The 25,265-nt window shown below is 45.3% G+C and overlaps 1 protein-coding gene and 1 long non-coding RNA gene across 9 annotated transcripts in view; one reads left to right on the plus strand and one right to left on the minus strand.

The window, feature by feature from the left end:
* LOC110517608 (adiponectin receptor protein 2-like) overlaps window positions 1–2,707 on the plus strand; it is a 90,441-nt gene extending 87,734 nt beyond the window's left edge. For 2 of the 6 annotated variants that reach the window (XM_036944957.1, XM_036944958.1), the window contains exon 8: window positions 1–2,707. This exon is cut by the window's left edge and continues 594 nt beyond it. The gene's annotated coding sequence lies outside the window, so the exon portion shown is untranslated. The other 4 variants (XR_005036174.1, XR_005036173.1, XR_005036175.1 and 1 more) reach the window with 4 other exon arrangements.
* Window positions 2,708–15,533: 12,826 nt separating this feature from the next.
* Window positions 15,534–19,282, minus strand: LOC110513474. Of its 3 annotated transcripts, none has more exons than XR_005036188.1 (3): window positions 18,908–19,282; window positions 17,463–17,525; window positions 15,534–15,985 (listed from the first exon to the last, which is right to left on the minus strand). It is a non-coding gene; the product is annotated as an uncharacterized LOC110513474 (long non-coding RNA). The 3 variants fall into 3 exon arrangements; XR_005036189.1 differs by lacking the exon at window positions 18,908–19,282 and adding an exon at window positions 18,458–18,651; XR_005036190.1 differs by lacking the exon at window positions 18,908–19,282 and adding an exon at window positions 17,870–18,022.
* Between the last annotated feature and the right edge of the window lie 5,983 nt (window positions 19,283–25,265).

Raw genomic sequence — 25,265 nt, forward strand, 5'->3', positions numbered from 1 at the left:
TGGTGGGGGTTTCTTAATGCTCTAGTGGTGGGGGTTTCTGAATGCTCTAGAGGTGGGGGTTTCTGAATGCTCTAGTGGTGGGGGTTTCTGAATGCTCTAGTGGTGGGGGTTTCTGAATGCTCTAGTGGTGGGGGTTTCTGAATGCTCTAGTGGTGGGGGTTTCTTAATGCTCTAGTGGTGGGGGTTTCTTAATGCTCTAGTGGTGGGGGTTTCTGAATGCTCTAGTGGTGGGGGTTTCTGAATGCTCTAGAGGTGGGGGTTTCTGAATGCTCTAGTGGTGGGGGTTTCTGAATGCTCTAGTGGTGGGGGTTTCTGAATGCTCTAGTGGTGGGGGTTTCTGAATGCTCTAGTGGTGGGGGTTTCTGAATGCTCTAGTGGTGGGGGTTTCTGAATGCTCTAGTGGTGGGGGTTTCTGAATGCTCTAGTGGTGGGGGTTTCTGAATGCTCTAGAGGTGGGGGTTTCTGAATGCTCTAGTGGTGGGGGTTTCTGAATGCTCTAGTGTTGGGTAGAAAAGCTTTACAGAAAGAAAGAAAGAAAATGTAATTATGTGTGAAGTATTTTTTTTCTTCCATGAAAAGGGTGGGTGTGGCCTGGGGGGACGGGCAGGCTAGACGCTTTCCAACTTTGTTCATGTAAATAAGATTTCTAAATTCGGGTTATATAGATTTGTATTAAATATATATAATAATAAATAAATAAAAACATTAAATAAATACAAAAAAAATGTTAAGATATTGAATTTTTTTTAAAAATCGACAAAGATGATGAGGCAACAACCAAGAAAACACCATCTGTGTATAAACCATTTGGCCAGAGGGGGGAAGTGAAGTGGGGAATATAGGAGAACCACACACTGTTGAAGGGAGCTATGGCACAAAGAGTTGAGACACGTGAAGGGGAGAGGGAGAGCCAACTTCACAACGAGGGAGGAGGCTCAGCAAGGGTTAAGCCCTGGGTGGAGATGTGACCTGTGACTGGCTGACGTTGAGCCCCAGTCGACAAATCAGGTGCTGCATTCTGTTCATATTCTTTTCAACAGTAGTGCACTACATGAGGAATAGGGTGCCGTTTTGTCTTGACGTGTAGCTAGTAGCTACTTCATCTCATTCCATTAGACTGTGACATCTAGTGTGTCATCCCAGCAGTCAACACGACCCTTCCTTCCCTAACATTAGAAACCAACGTTGGTGCTCGTCCAAAATGGCACACTATTCCCTTTTTTATATAGTGCACTACTTTTGACCAGAGCCCAACGTAAAGTCAATAGTAGTACAACGATATATAAGGGAACAGGTTTCAGTTCCTCGACCCCTCTCAGTGAAACCGTCATCAGTGAAAGGTTGTCCGTTTCTATCTCCTTAACCAAGTTGAGCCTCTCTTTCTGCTCTGGTATAAAGTGACTTTGTACTACGTTTTGTGTGAAGTGTGTGATTCATTTAAGATTACGGACCAAAGGGCACCGTATTCCCTATTTAGTGCACTACTTTTGACCAGGTAGTGCACTACTTTTGACCAGGTAGTGCACTACTTTTGACCAGGTAGTGACCTATATAGGGAATAGTGTGCCATTTGGGACCCGGAAATAAAAACAGAAGATCAATATTTCAGAACAAAATATGCATCTCTAAAATGTGTTTTTTTATTTGATTTTGAATGTTATTATTTAGTCTATTATTCATTATCATCACAGGCTTTAAGTTGGGGGTTTTATTGATCCAATACCGTTGTGATTGTGTCTGGTTTGGGGAGGTTTTCTTGATCCAATACCGTTGTGATTGTGTCTGTTTTGGGGAGGTTTTCTTGATCCAATACCGTTGTGATTGTGTCTGGTTTTTGGGGAGGTTTTCTATTCTCTTTTAAAGGGTGTGTATGTGATTTTGAAAAGGTTGAAACATGTAATAGCAGATTCCCTCAGAGCGGTTTCACAACACTCTGGGGGGTCTGTTTAGAGCTTCGTGTATTAGGGCTCGATTCAATCCATTGCTGCAGTTCAGCGTTAAAACACGATTTGACATTTTAAAAGCAATCGTCCCGCTGAGACTGCATTCGTGGTAAACGCTGCGTAAGTCGGCTCAATGGGAGGTGAGCTTCGGCGGTACGGATTGAATTGAGTCCTTTTTAGTTATTCATATGTATCAGATCTACTTTCTAGACGTGTATCTACGCCACGGTGCACAGCTGTGCTGAAGCTGAGAGCCTTCTTTCTCTCTCCACTTCAGATTCATCCGCCACACACCTGCTCAGTCGTACTGCTTCTGTACCTGTCGCTCCAGTTGAAACACTAACAGACATGTATTCATTATGACGATATACAGGCAAGGCGGTGCATCTGAGACCAGGCTAGGAGGTCCCTTAATGCTCTGTGTTGAGACGATATAGATGTCTTCTCAATCTTCAGACCCAGAATTACAAGGCCTTTTGTTTCATTGTGACATTTCAACAGAAAAAAACATCAAAGGAAAACAGATGTTTGTTGTTTTTTAATTATTAATTTATTTCTTTTTGTTTGTTTGTTTGGGGAAGTGCATATTGTTTGTTTGTTTGGGGAAGTGCATATTGTTTGTTTGTTTGGGGAAGTGCATATTGTTTGTTTGTTTGGGGAAGTGCATATTGTTTGTTGAAGCACGTGTCCAGTGGTGACTGTGGGATTTACAATAGGTCTTTATATCTGCTGTAATTGTTCTAATAAAAAGGGTTTGGATTCTGGGAAAGTTCGATGTATTTATTTGGCTTTGTGATATCTAATACTTTATGTTGATTTGAGGTGCGTTTCAAAATGTCGTTCATTGTGGGATTTTACCAGGCATTCCTCTTTTATGTTGCAGTTTTCTGTAATGGCATGAGTTTTCCTGCCCAGTTTGTAGTCCTACATTATTTTTCATTAGACTGTTGCCATCTAGTGGTGAAAGGAGGTATAAAAGTGTGTACATTGAGGCCTGCATCTAATACTGTTGGTTTTTCCACAATACCTCTCGATCTCCTGGCAGCCGCCTCAACAGCACTGGAAAAGGTCAACACTCCATCCCATTTGACAAAAAGCCTGTGCATTACTGTTCCATAGCATGCGAGTCTAGTAGAAGGTTAGGAGGGTTCAGTAGGGAACTAGCTGAGCTCTCTGCTACTGAGTTCAAGCCCTGGGTGGTAAGCTTCCTGACTGCAGGGTACTGAGTTCAAGCCGTGGGTGGTAAGCTTCCTGCCCACTGACTACAGAGTACTGAGTTGAAGCCCTGGGTGGTAAGCTTCCTGCCCACTAACTACAGGGTACTGAGTTGAAGCCCTGGGTGTGGCAGGTTGTGTGTCTGAGTCGCAGCCTCTCTGGGTCAATCTGAGAGGTTATGGAGATTATCTCCTGGACATTTAGAGACAACTTTTATCAGAGGTTTTCCTCCACAACCTCTTCTGGTTACTCCTCTGGAGCCCCAGGATTGAACCCCAAAGCCACATTACCACCACAAGTGGAAAAAGTACTAAATTGGCATACTTGACTAAAGATACCTTAGTAGAAAATGACTCGCGAAAGTCATCCAATAAAATACAAGTTTTTGGTTTTAAATATCAAAAGTAATTATTTCAAGTTACTTTTTAAAAATGTACGAATAGCCAAGGTGCATTCCCAACACTGACATCATTTACAAATGAAGCATGTGTGTTTAGTGAGTCCACCAGATCAGAGGCAGTAGGGATGAACAGGGATGTTCTCTGTTTAGTGAGTCCTCCAGATCAGAGGCAGTAGGGATGAACAGGGATGTTCTCTGTTTAGTGAGTCCACCAGATCAGAGGCAGTAGGGATGAACAGGGATGTTCTCTGTTTAGTGAGTCCACCAGATCAGAGGCAGTAGGGATGAACAGGGATGTTCTCTGTTTAGTGAGTCCACCAGATCAGAGGCAGTAGGGATGAACAGGGATGTTCTCTGGATAAGTGTGTGAATTGGACCATTTGTCTGTCCTGCTAAGCATTCAAAATGTAACGAGGACTTTTGGGTGTCAGGTAAAATGTATGGAGTAAAAAGTACAGCATTTCCTTTAGGAATGTCTTGAAGTAAAAAAGTTGTCAAAAACATAAATAGTGAAGTACAGATACACCAATAACTAGTAAAGTGTTGTTTACTTAAGCGCTTTACACCACTGCACATTATACACATTACCGAGTCATCTTGAGAAACAATTTCAAAATACAATATCAGAATGTACATTGCCAGATTTACACTTATTCGTTCAATTGGATAAGACATTGATATCCGTCCGGATATCATAAGTAATGACTTGAGTGTGACCTGAATAATTCTTCATGAACGAATATATTAGGGCACACGCCAGCGGTCAATGATTTCACACGCTGAAATCAAACGGAACTACCCGGGGCGGGACTTCTCTTTTGCAAGGCGGAGGGTTTTCAACGTAGCACAAGAGAACAAAATGGCTATTTTCCCTTCTTAGCTTTAGCATGCAAGCTAAACCCTCCTTTGTGCCTGAAAATGCAGCACAAATGTTTTACTTATAACGTATTATGTTCAAACCCTTTTCAGCGTTTTTTGACGATGTTTTAACCGGAACACGCGGCAACAACGAAATGCGCTTTGGTCTACTCGCGAGAGAGACAGAGATATATATCGCTGGTCAAGCTTATCTCCTGAATTTCAATCGGCTGGCACTTTGTCCTCGCTCGAGAAATTAATAATGACCGAGCCTACCCGCGTCTGAAACGCGCCAGGCAGAAATAGTCCTGCGTTTGGCCAAACGCTCTATTTCTCAGATTTCTATCATTAGCTTTCTCAACCCTCATACAGAAATGTATTCGCTTACGTTACCCAACTGACTACGTCAGCGAACAACACGGAGGCGGGGGAATCTTCAGCACACACACACACAATAAAGTTTGTCTACCACTCCAAAAATTCGTACGATAAACTTGGTATATTATGAAATCTGTTTTTCGATATGATACAGGCTGAATCAAAATTAAAGCGTCATTCTATTTTAGATTCCTCTCAGGTGGCTCCAATTATGTCGTGTCTTTGGCTATGCCGGATTAAGTGATATGTGTAAGGAAGTGCTATTTCTTATGCAGGTGACCAGCCTACTGCTATTACATTGCTATAACTGAGACAACGTATTTTCACAGTAAAACATGTTAGGTCCCATACAGGATAGCTCCCACACCCACACACACAGCACACACACATTACACACACTAACTGCCGAGGACACACAGATAAGACATACACCCACACATTGGGAGGAAGAGACAGCCTTGACTTGCAGAAACCAGCGCACACACCTAATCTCCTTTCTAGCCGAACATTGTGTGACTGAGGACAGCGCACACACCTAATCTCCTTTTTTAGCTGAACATTGTGTGACAAGGAACGGCACGACAAGACTCAGAGGGATGACGGACGGCCCAACAGGGCCAATCCAAGAAGACTACACCTCAGCCTGAACCAACCCGAAGACCCGATCTTCTAGAATCAACCTACTTTCTGTTCTGTATATGAGACATGTGCAAACTGTTAGCGGGGCTTCTTTTCTGCTGGTTCCTTAAGAACCGAATGAAATGGGCCCGTATACGTTGTACCAGATATCTTTACTCATAATTAAACTGTCACTTGTCATACAATTTACCACCTTGTCTGAATCGATCCTTGACCGGCTCACCCTCCTACATATCCCATTATCAACATATGACATGCTATTCTATAAAATAATTTCTCCGTAATTAATATCACCTGATTGAGCTAATCATGTAAATGTAATTAACTAGAGAGTCGGGCACCACAAAATAATATTTATAGAGCTGTTATCTTCCGAATAAACTCTTAAACACCTAGTAACATTTTACGTCAATAGCAGTCAATATTAATCGCCATCTTAATTCAGTCTCATCTGGAAGTTGAAAATTCTGCACGAAACCTGGCTAACAATTTGAATCAGCAATACAACATTGGGTTTAATTATTTATTTACTAAATACCTAACTAACCACACAGAATTACACATACAAATAATTAAATCATAACTTGATTACAAATTACGTCATAAAGGAAAACGTCCCTAGCGGGCAGAACAGATATGACGGCTTGTTACACAAAAGAAAAGCGGCTGGGTTTGAGTGAAAGAGCGGGAAGACTGAGGAACAAAGGGGAGAAGCTGTGCTATCGTAAATATAGTATCTTATGCATTCTAAATTACCGCCCATTTGGAAAAGGAAAATGCAGAAAATATTTACTCTGAGCTGCGCTTCGGTAGGTTGGTGGTAGATGGAAGGCCGTGTTGCCAAACCGAGTCCTGTGTCCTTTGAAGAATGTCTCTGCTGGTAAATTGAATATGTTGTAGTGACGTCAGACGGGATACTCTGTCTGTTCCTTCCTAACCTGCGTTTGCAGCTACTGTTGCTAACTCAACGGCTAGGAGGTATCACTTCTGTAGTGAATAAGAGTTCAAAGTTCATACCATTCGCAACCAAAGCTCACGGCTTCATTCTGTAGTTATTATCTGAACCCTTCTGACATAGGACCTTCATCCTCACATCCTTGGAACAGAAAATTATGTTGTCATCAAGGCTTTATATAGGAAGGGAGAAAAGGGGTGTGTTTCATAGTTTACAACCGTCTCTTCACGTGGGAGGGCCACTGAGTGAGCAGCCCTATCTTATGAAAACCCACATCTCACATTTTAGAAGCTAAAATCCCATTTCATCCCATCACATGTAGACTTTCCACTGTAGAGTTTGTCATCTTATCATTGATGAGAATGTCTCAGATGACAACTGAACTGACATCATATTCATTAAGTACCAACGCATATGTTCAACTGGTCGGATTACCAGAATATAGTTAATTTCCCCCCACCTTCTGATGTTCCCAGAATCTCTATGTTAACCAAGGGTTTTGCAAATGTAACATCAGTAGGGTAGAGAGAGGAAAAAGGGGGAAAGAGGTATTTATGACTGTCATAAACCTTCCCCCAGGCCAACGTCATGACAGAACCTTCTGCTATGTTACACCAGACTGTACCTCCTGTCCTCTCTACACAAGACAGTGGGCAGGATCCTTACCACCCAGGGCTTGAACTCAGTACCCTGCAGTCAGGTTCCTTACCACCCAGGGCTTGAACTCAGTACCTTGCAGTCAGGTTCCTTACCACCCAGGGCTTGAACTCAGTACCCTGCAGTCAGGTTCCTTACCACCCAGGGCTTGAACTCAGTATTCTGCAGTCAGGTTCCTTACCACACAGGGCTTGAACTCAGTACCCTGCAGTGTAGTGGAAATGTCCTGTATTTACCAAATCATGAGAGCAAACCACCACACAAGTCAGAGTTATCATAAAGTCCATATTTAATTATTATGAGCTCCATCACAACCCTGTGACTCTCAGATCAACTCAGTGTCTATAAATGAATTATCTGAGAGTCCTTACACATTGCAACTGAGATCCTTTATAGCAAAGACACACATAGCCAGACAGCATTGGTCATAAATTATCGTTCAGCTTTGGTCTCCTAAACGATGTCCTTATCTCGCTCTTGGTACCACTCAGGACCATAAAACAAAACGTCATCCACTAGCATATATCAAATACACCCCTCCTGGACAAGATCACAGAGAGACAGTGACTGGCACACAGACCTACACCCCCTCCTGGACGAGATCACAGAGAGACAGTGACTGGCACACAGACCTACACCCCCTCCTGGACGAGATCACAGAGAGACAGTGACTGGCACACAGACCTACACCCCCTCCTGGACGAGATCACAGAGAGACAGTGACTGGCACACAGACCTACACCCCCTCCTGGACGAGATCACAGAGAGACAGTGACTGGCACACAGACCTACACCCCCTCCTGGACGAGATCACAGAGAGACAGTGACTGGCACACAGACCTACACCCCCTCCTGGACGAGATCACAGAGAGACAGTGACTGGCACACAGACCTACACCCCCTCCTGGACGAGATCACAGAGAGACAGTGACTGGCACACAGACCTATCTGGTTCTCCATTAATCACACCATCCCTTCACATGGTTTAGGAATAGTTTACAGACACATTCACAGATAAGACTAACCTTTCCCCTCTCTGGGGCCCAATGTAACGTAATCCTAGCAGGAAAGGGATAACTGCAAACTGCAAACAGTATTGTCCAAAATAAGACATTCTAATGACAAATATCTCACATAAGCATGCAATAAAATGAATAAAACATCTTATTTATAAATGTTACCCAAAGAATTCTGATACGACAGCCGTCAGTGGGCAGGATCCCCACCACCAAGGGCTTGAACTCAGTACCCTGCAGTCAGGAGGTCCTGAGCGATCTGGAGCAGGTTTTCATCAAGGATCTTTCTGGATCTTTCTGTACATCTTTCCCTCGATCCAGACTAGTCTCCCAGTCTCTGCCGATGACAAACATCCCCACAGCATGATGTTGCCACCACCATGTTCAATATTGGTTTCATCAGACCAGAGAATCTTGTTTCTCATGGTCTGAGAATCTTTAGGTGCCTTTTGGAAAACTCCAAGCGGTATGTCATGTGTATTTTACCGAGGAGTGGCTTCCGTCTGCCCACTCCACCATAAAAGCCTGATTGGTGAAGTGCTGCCGAAATGGATCTCCTTCTGGAAGGTTCTCCCATCGCCACAGAGGTACTCTGGAGCTCTGACAGAGTGACCATTGGGTTCATGGTCACCTCCCTGACCAAGGACCTTCTCCCCCGATTACTAAGTTTGTCCGGATGGCCAGCTCTTGTAAGAGTCTTGCTGGTTCTGAAACTTCTTCCATTTAAGAATGATGGAGGCCACTGTGTTCTTGGGGACCTTCAATGCTGCAGACATTTTTTGGTACCCTTCCCCAGATCTGTGCCTCGACAAAATCCGGTCTCAGAGCTTTACGGACACTTCCTTCGACCTCATGGCTTGGTTTTTGCTCTGACATGCACTGTCAACTGTGGGAGCTTATATAGACAGGTGTGTGCATTTCCAAATCATGTCCAATCAATTGAATTAACACAGGTGGACTCCAATCAAGTTGTAGAAACATCTCAAGGATGATAAATGGAAACACGATGCACCTGAGCTCAGTTTCGAGTCTCATAGTAAAGAGTCTAAATACTTTTATTAAATAAAGTTTATGAATGTGAAAAAATGTCTAACGTGTTTTTACTTTGTCCTTTATGGAGTATTGTGTGTATATTGATTAGGGAAACAACGGGGTTAAAAACATCTATTTTAGAATGAGGCTGTAACGTAACAAAATGTAGAAAAGTCAAGGGATCTGAAAACTTTCCAAATGCACCGTATCTGCCTTAATGTTGCTGGACCCCAGGAAGAGTAGCTGCAGCCTTGGCAAGAATGGATGTGGATCCTAAATAAATATAAATACCAGTCAATTGCCAGGGTTAGAGCTTCCATGTCTGTTCTATTCATTCTTATTTCTATGGTCAGGCCATAAGGTATTACATGTAAACAAGATAAGCGAAATAAATACACGAATTATTGAATAAGTAATTGGTTAATAAATGAGAAGGAATTCCCGAAATATTTTAAAATAATAACATGCAAAAAGAATACAGGCCAAAGCACATCAGCAGTTGTATTTACCCCACCAACACTGCAGAAGGCCGATCCACTATTAGACTATATTTCTCTATATCAAAATGTGTAAAACCAACACTGCAGAAGGACGATCCACTATTAGACTATATTTCTCTATATCAACATGTGTAAAACCAATACTTGAACACTGAGCCCAACCTCCAGTATGTTACGATAATATTTATATTCATTTTAAAGTAGACCAATCCGAAAGTGGCGTCAGGTCTCCATGTCGGATTCCTCCAGTCCGCGCCTTCGTGTCAGCTGAACTGCGCTCCTGTCTTCACCCCACTGTCAGCTGAACTGCGCTCCTGTCTTCACCCCACTGTCAGCTGAACTGCGCTCCTGTCTTCACCCCACTGTCAGCTGAACTGCGCTCCTGTCTTCACCCCACTGTCAGCTGAACTGCGCTCCTGTCTTCACCCCACTGTCAGCTGAACTGCGCTCCTGTCTTCACCCCACTGTCAGCTACAAGACAAACATGACATATAAAACGTGTGGTGGCCACAGAATAGATATATCTAGTCGAGGGAGATGAACACAGGAAAGAGTAAGACGCGTATGTAGAAGAAGCCTGTTGGATTATTTTATATAAAACGGCAGAACAGTCTTTCTGGTCGCAGGTTCCTCATATAGAAGTAACCTTCTCTACAGTATTGGGACAAATATACCTCGTCCAAAGTGTTGGATAGTTTATTGACCCACTAAAGTGGTTCGTTGTCAAACTTTACTATGTGGGAGCGAATCTACTTTTACGCATCATTGATTTGATGCGTTTTCGTAATTGTTAGTCTCGTCCATTAATTATGTCAGTATTCTTAAACTGTTTTATTAGAAATTGCTTCACTAATTCAGTCATTCATTGATGGTTTGATTGTCTGATTGATTAATACACTTCGTTGACATATTAAACTACAGGGGCAGCCATGACAGGAAGGTTGATGCTTGGCATTGTTGCGTCACAATATAAAATGCCTCTGATGACGTAATGATCAAACACCAAGCTGCCACTGGTGAAATGAGGATCATTAGCTGATTGAACTGCAAGGTGAACGGTAAGTACGCCCGTCCGCCTGTTTATCGGATAAACGAGGGGATAGACAGATTTATTGAGCGCCAGATATAGCTAGGCTTTTAGAAACGAATTGAACAAAGTTGTTACATTTTAATGAATATATCTTGTCCCAAATAATTATTTCAACTCAGAACTGAATTTGATGATATTAGACAAGAGACTTTAATAACATGAAAAACATTTCCCCAAATACTAAACAAAGTTGTTTCTGTGACTCTCTCTTTATAGAGTTTAATGGTGCTGAAAGCCACTTCCTATTCCAAGTATTCAAGACTAGAAGGAGCATTCTGATTAGAATCCTGCAGACCAGTGAATGATGAATAGGAGGCCCAACCTGAATGGGTCTGGAGGACCAAGGTCCATCGGTGTTCCGCTGCTCTGTCCTTCTAACAGAGTGCTGCTGGAGAGAGAAGAGGTCAGCCAGGCCCCAGTGATGGCCTCCTCTTTCAGGCCCTCAGCGTTCCCCTCCCTGCATGTTGTACCCCGTGCTCCCCCTCCAGACGAAATCAGGCCCAAGAGGCCCACAGCTGCCCACAGAAAGAGGAGAGACCTCCAGTCCCTGGTTCCAGTCCAGGATGGATGTCGTGAGTCTCCCGGTTGGTTTAACAGCAGCAACTCCCAGCTACCTGCCAAAACCAACAGACGCAGGCGCAACAAGGAGCTTTCCTTCACTGAGGTTCTGAAGAACTACAAGCTTCTGCCTGATTCCCGGCCCAACAGCCCAGAGAGCCTGTACCAGAATGAGATGACACCTAGAATCCCTGTCAGCATCACTAGACCTGAGGGGAGGCCTAGCAACCCTCGACGCCCCACTAGACGGCCTGTTAGCCCCATAGGCCTGGTCCAACCTGATGTACAGCCTTCCAGACCTGAGGGGAGGCCTAGCAACCCTCGGCGAACCACTAGACGGCCTGTTAGACCAGTGGGCCTGGTCCAGCCTGATGTACAGCCTTCCAGACCTGAGGGGAGGCCTAGCAACCCTCTGGGCCCCACTAGACAGCCTGTTAGACCAGTCGGCCTGGTCCAGCATGATATTCAGCCTTCCAGACCTGAGGGAAGGCCTAGCAACCCTCGGAGCACCACTAGGAGAAAAGTTAAGCCCAGTAATCCTGTGTGTTCCGTTATGCTCGAGTCCCAACCTACCAGTCTTGTGAGCATCACCACCAGCACTGTGGACGTAGTCCAGCCTGAGCCCCATCCTACCTGCCCTCTGACCCTGGAGGAGCCGGCCCTTTCAGAGTCATGCAGCTTCAGCAACAATGTGTTTGTTCTCTCCGTGCCGAAAGCTGCCCAGCCAGAGGAGGCTGCCAGAGGGAGCAGCAGCCCACCCAGGGACATCATCAGGCCCGAGGCCTTCGTCCAGACAGGACCCCTGCTGGCCAGGAGAGCCCAGAGGGATGCTCCTCCTCCAAAGAAGGTCCCCAAACCCCCGGTGGCCCCCCGGCCCAAACTGCTGCCCTCCCTGGGCCAGGGCAACGTGTCCCTTGTCAGTGCCAACGCCTGGGATGAAAAGACCAAGAAGAAGAGAAAGAAAGGTCAGCACTTCTCTTTGTGCAATGACACATTTTGTCTATTGATTATATTGTTAATATTGTATAATGTATGTTGTTTGCTGATGTACAACCAGGAAGACGATTTTCATGTTATTAAACATTCATAAATGAATTACTAATAAATGAATGTAACCTAATGTAATTTAAAGGAGTCAGAGTCCAGAGGTCTAGCCTGGGTCTGAGGCATATCCCCCGTGACCTAGAGCTGGCCATGATGAGACCTCGTCTGGTCAAGTCAGCCGTTCCCTCCCAGCAGCCCTACCAGCCGTGGGACGACGAGGACGAGGTGGACATCTACGCCCTGAGGCGCACCGCCTACATGTGTCCCATGTACGACCAGGAGGAGAGCAGCGTCAGGGGCAACAAGAGGGTGTCAGTGGAGGCCCTGGACAACATTCCTTTCAGAAGGAAGATCACCTTGTGTTATTTCATGGGGGGTCGCAGGGTCATGCTGCCAAAAGACTACTAACTCCACCCCCCTCAATTTCCACAACAACCCTCCTTTGTCCCAGACAGCGAAGAACAGGACACACACAGAGAGACAGAGTGGACACCAACAGGGCCATCAGAAGGACAGAGACCCTCTCAGTTGAGGTTAGGAATGTCAGCTACTAAAAGGCTTATATAGACCATCTCTGTAGCAAGAGAACCTCCAGTGATCAGACTGGACTGTCCTCTGTCTCCGCTCATCTCTGCTACACCAGACTGGACTGTCCTCTGTCTCCCCTCATCTCACCACTCCTCACCCAAGAGGACCCCTGCACCCTGCCTCCCCTCCCCACTACTCCCCCTCAAGTACTACAGTCTCTTATCTCTAGATCAGTGTTGGGGTCAGTTCAATGTCAATACAGTCAATTCAGGAAGTAAACTGTCTTTTTCTCATAGTGGCATTGAGGAAAATTGGAATTGGACTTTCAGTTTACTTCCTGAAATGTAAAGAAATTGACCCCAACCCTGATCTAAATAAACTACTAGATCTCTATGATGTCCATCACATTGTAACGTTGTTCCTTCTAACAGAATGGCTGTTTCACCTAGTAGTCCATCACATTCCTTCCTGCAACACTAACTCAAAAAAGTTCTGGGACACTGTAAAGTCCATGGAGAATAACACCACCTCCTCCCAGCTGCCCACTAAACTGAAGATAGGAAACACTGTCACCACTGATAAATCCACCATAATTGAGAATTTCAATAAGCATTTTTCTACGGCTGGCCATACTTTCCACCTGGCTACTCCTACCCCGGTCAACAGCACTGCACCCCCCACAGCAACTAGCCCAAGCCTTCCCCATTTGTCCTTCTCCCAAATCCGTTCAGCTGATGTTCTGAATGAGCTGCAAAATCTGGACCCCTACAAATCAGCCGGGCTAGACAATCTGGACCCTTTCTTTCTAAAATGATCTGCCGAAATTGTTGCCACCCCTATTACTAGCCTGTTCAACCTCTCGTGTCGTCTGAGATTCCCAAAGATTGGAAAGCAGCTGCGGTCATCCCCCTCTTCAAAGGGGGGGACACTCTTGACCCAAACTGCTACAGACCTATATCTATCCTACCATGCCTTTCTAAGGTCTTCGAAAGCCAAGTCAACAAACAGATTACCGACCATTTCGAATCTCACCATACCTTCTCTGCTATGCAATCTGGTTTCAGAGCCGGTGACGGGTGCACCTCAGCCACGCTCAAGGTCCTAAACGATATCTTAACCGCCATCGATAAGAAACATTACTGTGCAGCCGTATTCATTGATCTGGCCAAGGCTTTCGACTCTGTCAATCACCACATCCTCATCGGCAGACTCGACAGCCTTGGTTTCTCAAATGATTGCCTCGCCTGGTTCACCAACTACTTCTCTGATAGAGTTCAGTGTGTCAAATCGTAGGGTCTGCTGTCCGGACCTCTGGCAGTCTCTATGGGGGTGCCACAGGGTTCAATTCTTGGACCGACTCTCTTCTCTGTATACATCAATGAGGTCGCTCTTGCTGCTGGTGAGTCTCTTGATCCACCTCTACGCAGACGACACCATTCTGTATACTTCTGGCCCTTCTTTGGACATTGTGTTAACAACCCTCCAGGCAAGCTTCAATGCCATACAACTCTCCTTCCGTGGCCTCCAATTGCTCTTAAATACAAGTAAAACTAAATGCATGCTCTTCAACCGATCGCTACCTGCACCTGCCCGCCTGTCCAACATCACTACTCTGGACGGCTCTGACTTAGAATACGTGGACAACTACAAATACTTAGGTGTCTGGTTAGACTGTAAACTCTCCTTCCATATCAAACATCTCCAACCCAAATTTAAATCTAGAATTGGCTTCCTATTTCGCAACAAAGCATCCTTCACTCATGCTGCCAAACATACCCTCGTAAAACTGACCATCCTACCAATCCTCAACTTCGGCGATGTCATTTACAAAATAGCCTCCAATACCCTACTCAACAAATTGGATGCAGTCTATCACAGTGCAATCCGTTTTGTCACCAAAGCCCCATATACTACCCACCATTGCGACCTGTACGCTTTCGTTGGCTGGCTCTCGCTTCATACTCGTCGCCAAACCCACTGGCTCCATGTCATCTACAAGACCCTGCTAGGTAAAGTCCCCCCTTATCTCAGCTCGCTGGTCACCATAGCATCTCCCACCTGTAGCACACGCTCTAGCAGGTATATCTCTCTAGTCACCCCCAAAACCAATTCTTTCTTTGGCCGCCTCTCCTTCCAGTTCTCTGCTGCCAATGACTGGAACGAACTACAAAAATCTCTGAAACTGGAAACACTTCTCCCTCACTTGCTTTAAGCACCAACTGTCAGAGCAGCTCACAGATTACTGCACCTGTACATAGCCCACCTATAATTTAGCCCAAACAACTACCTCTTTCCTTACTGTATTTAATTTATTTATTTAGCTCCTTTGCACCACATTATTTCTATCTCTACTTTGCACATTCTTCCACTGCAAATCTACCATTCCAGTGTTTTACTTGCTATATTGTATTTACCTTGCCACCATGGCCTTTTTTTTGCCTTTACCTCCCTTATCTCACCTCATTTGCTCACATCGTATATAGACTTGTTTATAATGTATTATTGACTGTATGTTTGTTTTACTCCATGTGTAACTCTGTGTTGTTGTATGTGTCGAACTGCTTTGCTTTATCTTGGCCAGGTCGCAGTTGTAAATGAGAACTTGTTCTCAACTTGCCTACCTGGTTAAATAAAGGTGAAATAAATAAATAAAATAAAATAACAGAATGGTTGTTCCACCTAGTAGTCCATCACATTGTAACGTTGTTCCTTCAACCAATGTTCTCTTATCAGACACTGAAGAAGAAGAAACCAAAAAGCCCTTTCATGGTTTTAGAACGGTTGTCCAAAGAAGAACAACTTTGGTGTTTGAAAGACATCAAACATCTGAAGTCAACATCTCTCTGTGATTGTAAAGACATCAAACATGGAGTCAGTCAACAGCTTATTTCTCTCAGTCCAACAGCCAAAATGATCAATATCATATATTTATCAATCAATATGACTTAAGTTAACGCAAACAGCAGCAGGCATGCTAAGTTCAGGCATTCTGGAACATTCCAGGGAGATTCCGATTCAGAGGGGGCGGGGTTTAGGCTAGGTAGCTGTCTGTCTGTCATCGGAAGACCAGCGTGGAGGCCTTGAGACAGGTGAAGGAGGCAGTGGGACAGGTGAGGAAGAGAGAAACAGACAGGTAGATCTGCGATGCATCTCCACACTCCTTGGCGTTTTCCTGAAATCAATCATTAACACAGTTACAGCCAGTGGTATAATGAAAACGTGTTATTACACAAGGAGAAGTGCTAACCTTTCTTCTTCTTGGTCCTCCCATCACATGAAATAATTGTGAAAACTATAATAGTTTGTTTTGTTGTTTATCCTTCATTTAACTAGGCAAGTCAGGAACAGTGGGTTAATAACGTGTTCAATCCATTTGGTTGATTTTAAAATACAGTATATAAACTACCCCTCCAGCATCACTACTCTGGACGGCTCTGACTTAGAATATGTGGATAACTACAAATACCTAGGTGTCTGGTTAGACTGTAAACTCTCCTTCCAGACTCACATTAAGCATCTCCAATCCAAAATTTAAATCTAGAATCGGCTTCCTAGTTCGCAACAAAGCATCCTTCACTCATGCTGCCAAACATACCCTCGTAAAACTGACCATCCAACCGATCCTCGACTTTGGCGATGTCATTTATAAAATAGCCTCCAACCCTCTACTCAACAAATTGGAGGCGGTCTATCACAGTGCCATCCGTTTTGTCACCAAAGCCCCATATACTATCCACCACTGCGACCTGTATGCTCTCGTTGGCTGGCCCTCGCTTCACTCTCGTCGCCAAACCCACTGGCTCCAGGTCATCTACAAGTCTCTGCTAGGTCAAGCCCCACCTTATCTCAGCTCACTGGTCACCATAGCAGCACCCACTCGTAGCACGCGCTCCAGCAGGTATATCTCTCTGGTCACCCCCAAAGCCAATTCATCCTTTCCTTCCAGGTCTCTGCAGTCAATGACTGGAACGAACTACAAAAATCAATGAAGCTGGAGACTCATATCTCCCTCACTAGCTTTAAGCACCAGCTGTCAGAGCAGCTCACAGATCACTGCACTTGTACATAGCCCATCTGTAAACAGCCCATCCATCTACCTCCTCCCCATACTGTATTCATCTTGCTCCTTTGCACCCCAGTATCTCTACTTGCACATTCATCTTCTGCACATCTACCAGTCCAGTGTTTAATTGACATATTGTAATTACTTCACCACCATGGCCTATTTACTGCCTTAACTCCCTTATCTTACCTCATTTACACTCACTGTATATAGAATTTGTTTTCCTTTTCTACTGTAATATTGACTGTGTGTTTATTCCATGTGTAACTCTGTGTTGTTGTCTGTGTCGAACTGCTTTGCTTTATCTTGGCCAGGTCACAGTTGAACTATGAGAACTTGTTCTCAACTAGCCTACCTGGTTAAATAAAGGTGAAATATATATATATCTAATACCCATTATTCACACTAATGTTAGGTTACTGTAAAAAAATAAATATATCCTGTGTATCCTGTCCGAGGGGAACCTGTATCCTGTTTCAATTTCTGGATTCCGTCTTGAGTTTTCAACATTGGGGAAATCATGGGGCCCCACAATCCCTTATGTGAGTTACAATGAAAACACAGACATTTGAATATATTGACATACCTTGTCAATGTATTCTGGAAAATATGGTCTGTCCAGTACTCAGGAACGTCTGAACACCTATACCTAAAGAAGAGAAGTTGTATTAAAACCTATGACAATGTCAGGAAAATAACACTCAAAGGACTTCAGCTTTAGATAGCTAGCTAGAAAACAGAAATCCACACTGACTTGGAAGAGCTGCTTGTTATCTATCTTACTAGCCAGACCAATGATTTCATTTAGCTAGTTTGGCTGTTAGATTTTGACTAGATAACTACTGCACAAGGTCAACGTTGGCAGTGCTGCCTTGAACATGTTGTGAATACGTGAACAACAAGAAGGTTTCTGCCAGGACAGGTGTAGTTAGATAGCTAGGTGTAGTTAGATAGCTAGGTGTAGTTAGCCATCTAGCTACATATTGTTCCTACCTGTCTCTTCCTGGGTAGCTTGCCTAGCAGGCAAACATTACCTTGCAGGGGCACATGTGTTCAGTTCTACTGTAATGTTGCTGACGATGCATTTTTTGGTAAGCTAGGTAGCTAATATGTTACATAGCTATTTCGGTTCATATAAAACGTACACAAAAATGACAAAAGTTATAAACAGCACTGAGGCAAGAAAATGACCTGCTAACTTACTAGCTAGTAGCATGCCCACCACTAGTTAACTATACAGACATCATGGAAGTCAACTAGCTAGTAGCATGCCCACCACTAGCTAACTATACAGACATCATGGAAGTCAACTAGCTAGTAGCATGCCCACCACTAGCTAACTATACAGACATCATGGAAGTCAACTAGCTAGTAGCATGCCCACCACTAGCTAACTATACAGACATCATGGAAGTCAACTAGCTAGTTTATCAACGTGCAAATATATAACTTACTCTGGCGATATAACTAACTAAAGGCTTTTCGTACTTGAAGAATATTATTTAACGAATTATTTTGACATTTCGTTGAAAACATGTGTAGAGATCCAAACTACATTCCAAGTGATAGTTTGGTCGTTACCTGCCACACGGCCTTTCCAGAGGAGAAAGATCAAGACGACGTCTGTTGAAATGTTCCAAGCACAACTGACGTTCATAACTAGATCTGGCATGTCAGTCCAACACAATAATGATCATTTCAACATCATATTTTTAAGTTGTTGGTTGGTACTTAGAAGTATTCGTTCAAATTTAGCAGCATATTATCTTGGATTTTTATTTGTTTGCAAATGCCAGTCTTTAACACATAAATTAAGGACTATATTCAACAATGTAAGTAAAACCAGAAACCTATTACTTTTAGTAAAAATCATTGATTTTATTTTGCAATATTTACTAAGCCCGTGGGTCATTTTTTTATAGTGTATAACGAATATGAATTCGGAGGGCAGAAATTATTAAATATTGTAGCGACCCAGACAGACAGCTGTGTGTTATGTGTTAGTCTATTAGTTGGTTGTGTTGTACTTACCAGTACCCAGTGTTCGCGGGGTTCGACATGCCAATCAACCTGCTATCTGCCAATCACAGGAATGCCTGGAACATTCTGATGCCGGGCTTCCTGGTGGTTGGTGGAGAGGCGTGGAGGGGGGTTGGGCAGGGAGCATTGGAAGTTTAGACCAGGTTTAGACGTTGTTCTCTCTCTTATGTCTGGCTTTCACAAGAGAAGGTCACGGTTGGTTTATAGGGTATCCTTCATTTATTTGTCGTGGGCTACGGCCAAACAGTAGCCTGTGGGGAGTTGGGTTAATAAACCGTAAATTCTTAAACTCAACCCTCTGTCTGGACAATTGTTCCTTTATGATCTAGTCAGGTCATTACAATATTAAAGCATTAGACCTCTCACTAAAGGCATCAGTCATACAAAAGTTATACTTAAATCCAAACTGGTTCTCTAGTAAATTGGTAGGAATGTCTCATCCTATGTTCAAGAATGGCCTTTTCCCCTTTATTCAGTTTACACCTGCTCACTTTCGGTTGTTTGAAAAGGAAATAATCTCTAAAATATCGTAATTTTTTTAAACAAGCCTTAGAAAGTAGGTTGTAATTTCAGTTTAATCCACCTGAAAAGACAGAACATATAATACAATACTAATTGATTAAAAAAACATTTTTTCGAATAAATATTTTAAAAATGTATAATTTCAGTGAATGACATCATAAATAGGACTGGTGGAGTTGTGTCACACATGCAGCTAACACAGACATATGGAAATGTCTGCTCTACCCAAAATTACAACCAACTAATTGCAGCATTACCACAAAAATGGAAGAGGCAAGTAGAAGGGGGGAAAGTAAGGAACTTGTATGTCGGCCCTGTATTAAAGAACGTAAATGGTTAAAGAAAAGTGTGATAAATAAAAACATTTACCAATTTAATTGAAGGACCAAAAAAACTGACAGCTGTGCCATATAAATGGCAAAATAGATAGGAAGAGATTTTCGATGTACCCATTCCATGACACATGGTTTATGAATTGATACGCAAAACAACCGCGGATTCAAAACTTCGAATTTTTCTATTTAAATAGTTCATTACTATACAAAATTATTGCAACCAATCGGATGTTATATATATGGGGGGGATGCAATCTTCCCAGCTCTGCAGATTTTGCTGTGAGGAGGCAGAGTCATTAGGTCATTTATTTTGGTATTGTCCATATGTAGCTCGTTTTTGGTCACAAGTCCAGGAATGGCTGAAGAATTGCAACTAACGCTGCAGATCGCAATACTGGGTGATTTGACAAGCCATAGTCAATCAATCAATAATATAATAATTCTTTTAGCAAAGTTTTTAATTTACAATCTGTAGAAGCTATGAGAATAGAAAGGTTCAGTACTTTTGTGAAGCATCACAGCACAGTTGAAAAATATATGGCAAATAGAAATCCAAAATGGATGGTGTTGAGAGATCGATGGGAGGGGTTGAATGGAGCTGAAGGGTGGCAGTCAGTGTAACCATCTGATCTTGGTGACTGACCAAGGCCTTTCTCCCCGATTGCTCAGTTTGTCCTGGCTTACAGCTCTAGGAAGAGTCTTAGTGGTTCTAAAATTCTTCCATTTAAGAATGATGGAGGCCACTGTGTTCTTTGGCACCTTCAATGCTGCTAAAACTGTCATGTATTGTCATGTTGTGTCTTGTTCCTGTTCTTTCTCTTCACCCTGTCTCCCTCTGCTGGTCGTATTAGGTTACCTTTTCTTCCCCTCTTTCCCCCAGCTGTTCCTTGTCTTCTCTAACTACCTCGTTCACCCCTTTTCCCACCTGTTCCCTTTTTTCCCTCTGATTAGGTCTCTATATCTCTCTCTGTTCCTGCTTCTGTCTTTGTCGGATTCTCGTTTGTGTTTCTCATGCCTGAACCAGACTATCGTCGTGTTTGCTGCAACCTTGTCCTGTCCTGTCGGAATCTGCCTGTTCATCTAACCTTGTCCTGTCCTGTCGGAATCTGCCTGTCCATCTGAGCCTACGTGTGTTTCGTCATTAAAGAAACTCTGTTTTGTTAATTCGCTTTTGGGTCCTCATTCACGCACCTGACAGAAGAATCCGACCAAGAATGGACCCAGCGACTTCGGATCCTCTCCACTCAGCCGTCGAGATCCAGGGAGCGATGCTAGGCAGACACGAGCAGGAATTGTCTGCTGCTCGACATGCCGTTGAGACCCTGGCCGCCCAAGTCTCCAACCTCACAGAACAGGTTCACCATCTCCGCCTCAATCCACCGGCCACTTCCAGGGCTTTCGAATCTCCGGAGCCCAGAATCAATAACCCGCCGTGTTACTCTGGGGAGCCCACTGAATGCCGCTCGTTCCTCACCCAGTGTGATATTGTGTTTTCTCTCCAGCCCAACACTTACTCCAGGAGCACTGCTCGTATCGCCTACGTCATATCTCTCCTTACTGGACGGGCTCGTGAGTGGGGCACGGCAATCTGGGAGGCAAGGGCTGAGTGTACTAACCAGTATCAGGACTTTAAGGAGGAGATTGTACGGGTTTTTGATCGTTCTGTTTTTGGGGAGGAAACTTCCAGGGTCCTGTCTTCCCTATGTCAAGGTAATCGATCCATAACAGACTACTCTATTGAGTTTTGCACTCTTGCTGCCTCCAGTGACTGGAACGAGCCGGCTTTGCTCGCTCGTTTTCTGGAGGGTCTCCGCGCGGAGGTAAAGGATGAGATTCTCTCCCGGGAGGTTCCTTCCAGCGTGGATTCCTTGATTGAACTCGCTATTCGCATAGAGCGACGGGTTGATCTTCGTCACCGAGCTCGTGGAAAGGAGCTCGCGTTCTCCGCTGCCCCCCTCTCCGCATCACTACCATCTTCCTCTGCCGGCTCGGGTGCTGTGCCTATGCAGCTGGGAGGTATCCGCATCTCGACTAGGGAGAGGGAACGGAGAATCACCTACCGCCTCTGTCTCTATTGCGGTTCTGCTGGTCATTTTGTCACTTCATGTCCAGTAAAAGCCAGAGCTCATCAGTAAGCGGAGGGCTACTGGTGAGCGCTACTACTCCTGTCTCTCCTTCAAGATCCTGCACTACCTTGTCGGTCCATCTACGCTGGACCGGTTCGTCAGCTTCCTGCAGTGCCTTGATAGACTCTGGGGCGGAGGGCTGCTTTATGGACGAGACCTGGGCTCGGGAACATGACATTCCTCTCAGACAGTTAAGGGAGCCCACGGCCTTGTTCGCCTTGGATGGTAGTCCTCTCCTCAGGATTCAGCGTGAGACGCTACCTTTAACCCTCACTGTCTCTGGTAATCATAGCGAAACCCTTTCTTTTTTAATTTTTCGTTCACCTTTTACACCTGTTGTTTTGGGCCATCCCTGGCTAGTTTGTCATAATCCTTCTATTAATTGGTCTAGTAATTCTATCCTCTCCTGGAACGTCTCTTGTCATGTGAAATGTTTAATGTCTGCTATCCCTCCTGTTTCCTCTGTCTCTTCTTCACAGGAGGAGCCTGGTGATTTGACAGGGGTGCCGGAGGAATATCACGATCTGCGCACAGTGTTCAGTCGGTCCAGGGCCACCTCTCTTCCTCCACACCGGTCGTATGATTGTAGTATTGATCTCCTTCCGGGAACCACTCCCCCCCGGGGTAGACTATACTCTCTGTCGGCTCCCGAACGTAAGGCTCTCGAGGATTATTTGTCTGTAGCTCTTGACGCCGGTACCATAGTCCCCTCCTCCTCTCCCGCCGGAGCGGGGTTTTTTTTTGTCAAAAAGAAAGACGGGTCTCTGCGCCCCTGCATAGATTATCGAGGGCTGAATGACATAACAGTGAAGAATCGTTATCCGCTTCCTCTTATGTCTTCAGCCTTCGAGATCCTGCAGGGAGCCAGGTTTTTCACTAAGTTGGACCTTCGTAACGCTTACCATCTCGTGCGCATCAGGGAGGGGGACGAGTGGAAGACGGCGTTTAACACTCCGTTAGGGCACTTTGAATACCGGGTTCTTCCTTTCGGCCTCGCTAACGCTCCAGCTGTCTTTCAGGCATTAGTCAATGACGTCCTGAGAGACATGCTGAACATCTTTGTTTTCGTTTACCTTGACGATATCCTGATTTTTTCACCGTCACTCCAGATTCATGTTCAGCACGTTCGACGTGTCCTCCAGCGCCTTTTAGAGAATTGTCTTTTTGTGAAGGCTGAGAAGTGCACTTTTCATGCCTCCTCCGTCACATTTCTCGGTTCTGTTATTTCCGCTGAAGGCATTAAGATGGATCCCGCTAAGGTCCAAGCTGTCATTGATTGGCCCGTCCCTAAGTCACGCGTCGAGCTGCAGCGCTTTCTCGGCTTCGCGAACTTCTATCGTCGTTTCATCCGTAATTTCGGTCAGGTGGCAGCTCCTCTCACAGCCCTTACTTCTGTCAAGACGTGCTTTAAGTGGTATGTTTCCGCCCAGGGAGCTTTTGATCTCCTCAAGAATCGTTTTACATCCGCACCTATCCTTGTTACACCTGACGTCTCTAGACAGTTCGTTGTCGAGGTTGACGCGTCAGAGGTGGGCGTGGGAGCCATTCTTTCTCAGCGCTCCCTCTCTGACGACAAGGTTCACCCTTGCGCGTATTTTTCTCATCGCCTGTCGCCGTCGGAACGTAACTATGATGTGGGAAACCGCGAACTGCTCGCCATCCGCTTAGCCCTAGGCGAATGGCGACAGTGGTTGGAGGGGGCGACCGTTCCTTTTGTCGTTTGGACTGACCATAGGAACCTTGAGTACATCCGTTCTGCCAAACGACTTAATGCGCGTCAGGCTCGTTGGGCGCTGTTTTTCGCTCGTTTCGAGTTCGTGATTTCTTATCGTCCGGGCTCTAAGAACACCAAGCCTGATGCTTTATCTCGTCTCTTCAGTTCTTCAGTAGCCTCCACTGACCCCGAGGGGATTCTCCCTGAGGGGCGTGTTGTCGGGTTGACTGTCTGGGGAATTGAGAGGCAGGTAAAGCAAGCACTTACTCACACTCCGTCGCCGCGCGCTTGTCCTAGGAACCTTCTTTTCGTTCCCGTTCCTACTCGTCTGGCCGTTCTTCAGTGGGCTCACTCTGCCAAGTTAGCCGGCCACCCTGGCGTTCGGGGTACGCTTGCTTCCATTCGCCAGCGTTTTTGGTGGCCCACCCGGGAGCATGACACGCGTCGTTTCGTGGCTGCTTGTTCGGTCTGCGCGCAGACTAAGTCCGGTAACTCCCCTCCTGCCGGCCGTCTCAGGCCGCTTCCCATTCCCTCTCGACCGTGGTCTCACATCGCCTTAGATTTTATCACCGGACTGCCTTCGTCAGCGGGGAAGACTGTTATTCTTACGGTTGTCGATAGGTTCTCTAAGGCGGCTCATTTTATTCCCCTTGCTAAGCTTCCTTCTGCTAAAGAGACGGCACAAATCATCATCGAGAATGTTTTCAGAATTCATGGCCTTCCGTCAGACGTCGTTTCGGACAGAGGTCCGCAATTCACGTCTCAATTTTGGAGGGAGTTTTGCCGTTTGATTGGGGCTTCCGTCAGTCTCTCTTCCGGCTTTCACCCCCAGTCTAACGGTCAAGCAGAACGGGCCAATCAGACTATTGGTCGCATCTTACGCAGTCTTTCTTTTCGTAACCCTGCGTCTTGGTCAGAACAGCTCCCCTGGGCAGAATACGCCCACAACTCGCTTCCTTCGTCTGCGACCGGGCTATCTCCTTTTCAGAGTAGCCTCGGGTACCAGCCTCCGCTGTTCTCATCTCAGTTCGCCGAGTCCAGCGTCCCCTCCGCTCAGGCTTTTGTCCAACGTTGCGAGCGCACCTGGAAGAGGGTCAGGTCTGCACTTTGCCGTTATAGGGCGCAGACTGTGAGAGCTGCTAATAAGCGTAGAACTAAGAGTCCTAGATATTGTCGCGGTCAGAGAGTTTGGCTCTCCACTCAGAACCTTCCCCTTAAGACAGCTTCTCGCAAGTTGACCCCGCGGTTCATTGGTCCGTTCCGTATTTCTCAGATCATTAATCCTGTCGCAGTGCGACTTCTTCTTCCGCGATATCTTCGTCGCGTCCACCCGCTCTTCCATGTCTCCTGTGTTAAGCCCGTTCTTCGCGCCCCCGCTCGTCTTCCCCCCCCCCCCATCCTTGTCGAGGGCGCACCTATCTACAGGGTCCGTAAGATTTTGGACATGCGTCCTCGGGGCCGTGGTCATCAGTACCTAGTGGATTGGGAGGGGTACGGTCCTGAGGAAAGGAGTTGGGTTCCCTCTCGGGACGTGCTGGACCGTTCGCTGATCGACGATTTCCTCCGTTGCCGCCAGGTTTCCTCCTCGAGTGCGCCAGGAGGCGCTCGGTGAGTGGGGGGGTACTGTCATGTACTGTCATGTATTGTCATGT

This window comes from Oncorhynchus mykiss, chromosome 15 (assembly GCF_013265735.2).
Source record: "Oncorhynchus mykiss isolate Arlee chromosome 15, USDA_OmykA_1.1, whole genome shotgun sequence".
In the NCBI taxonomy this organism is placed as follows: Eukaryota; Metazoa; Chordata; class Actinopteri; order Salmoniformes; family Salmonidae; genus Oncorhynchus; species Oncorhynchus mykiss.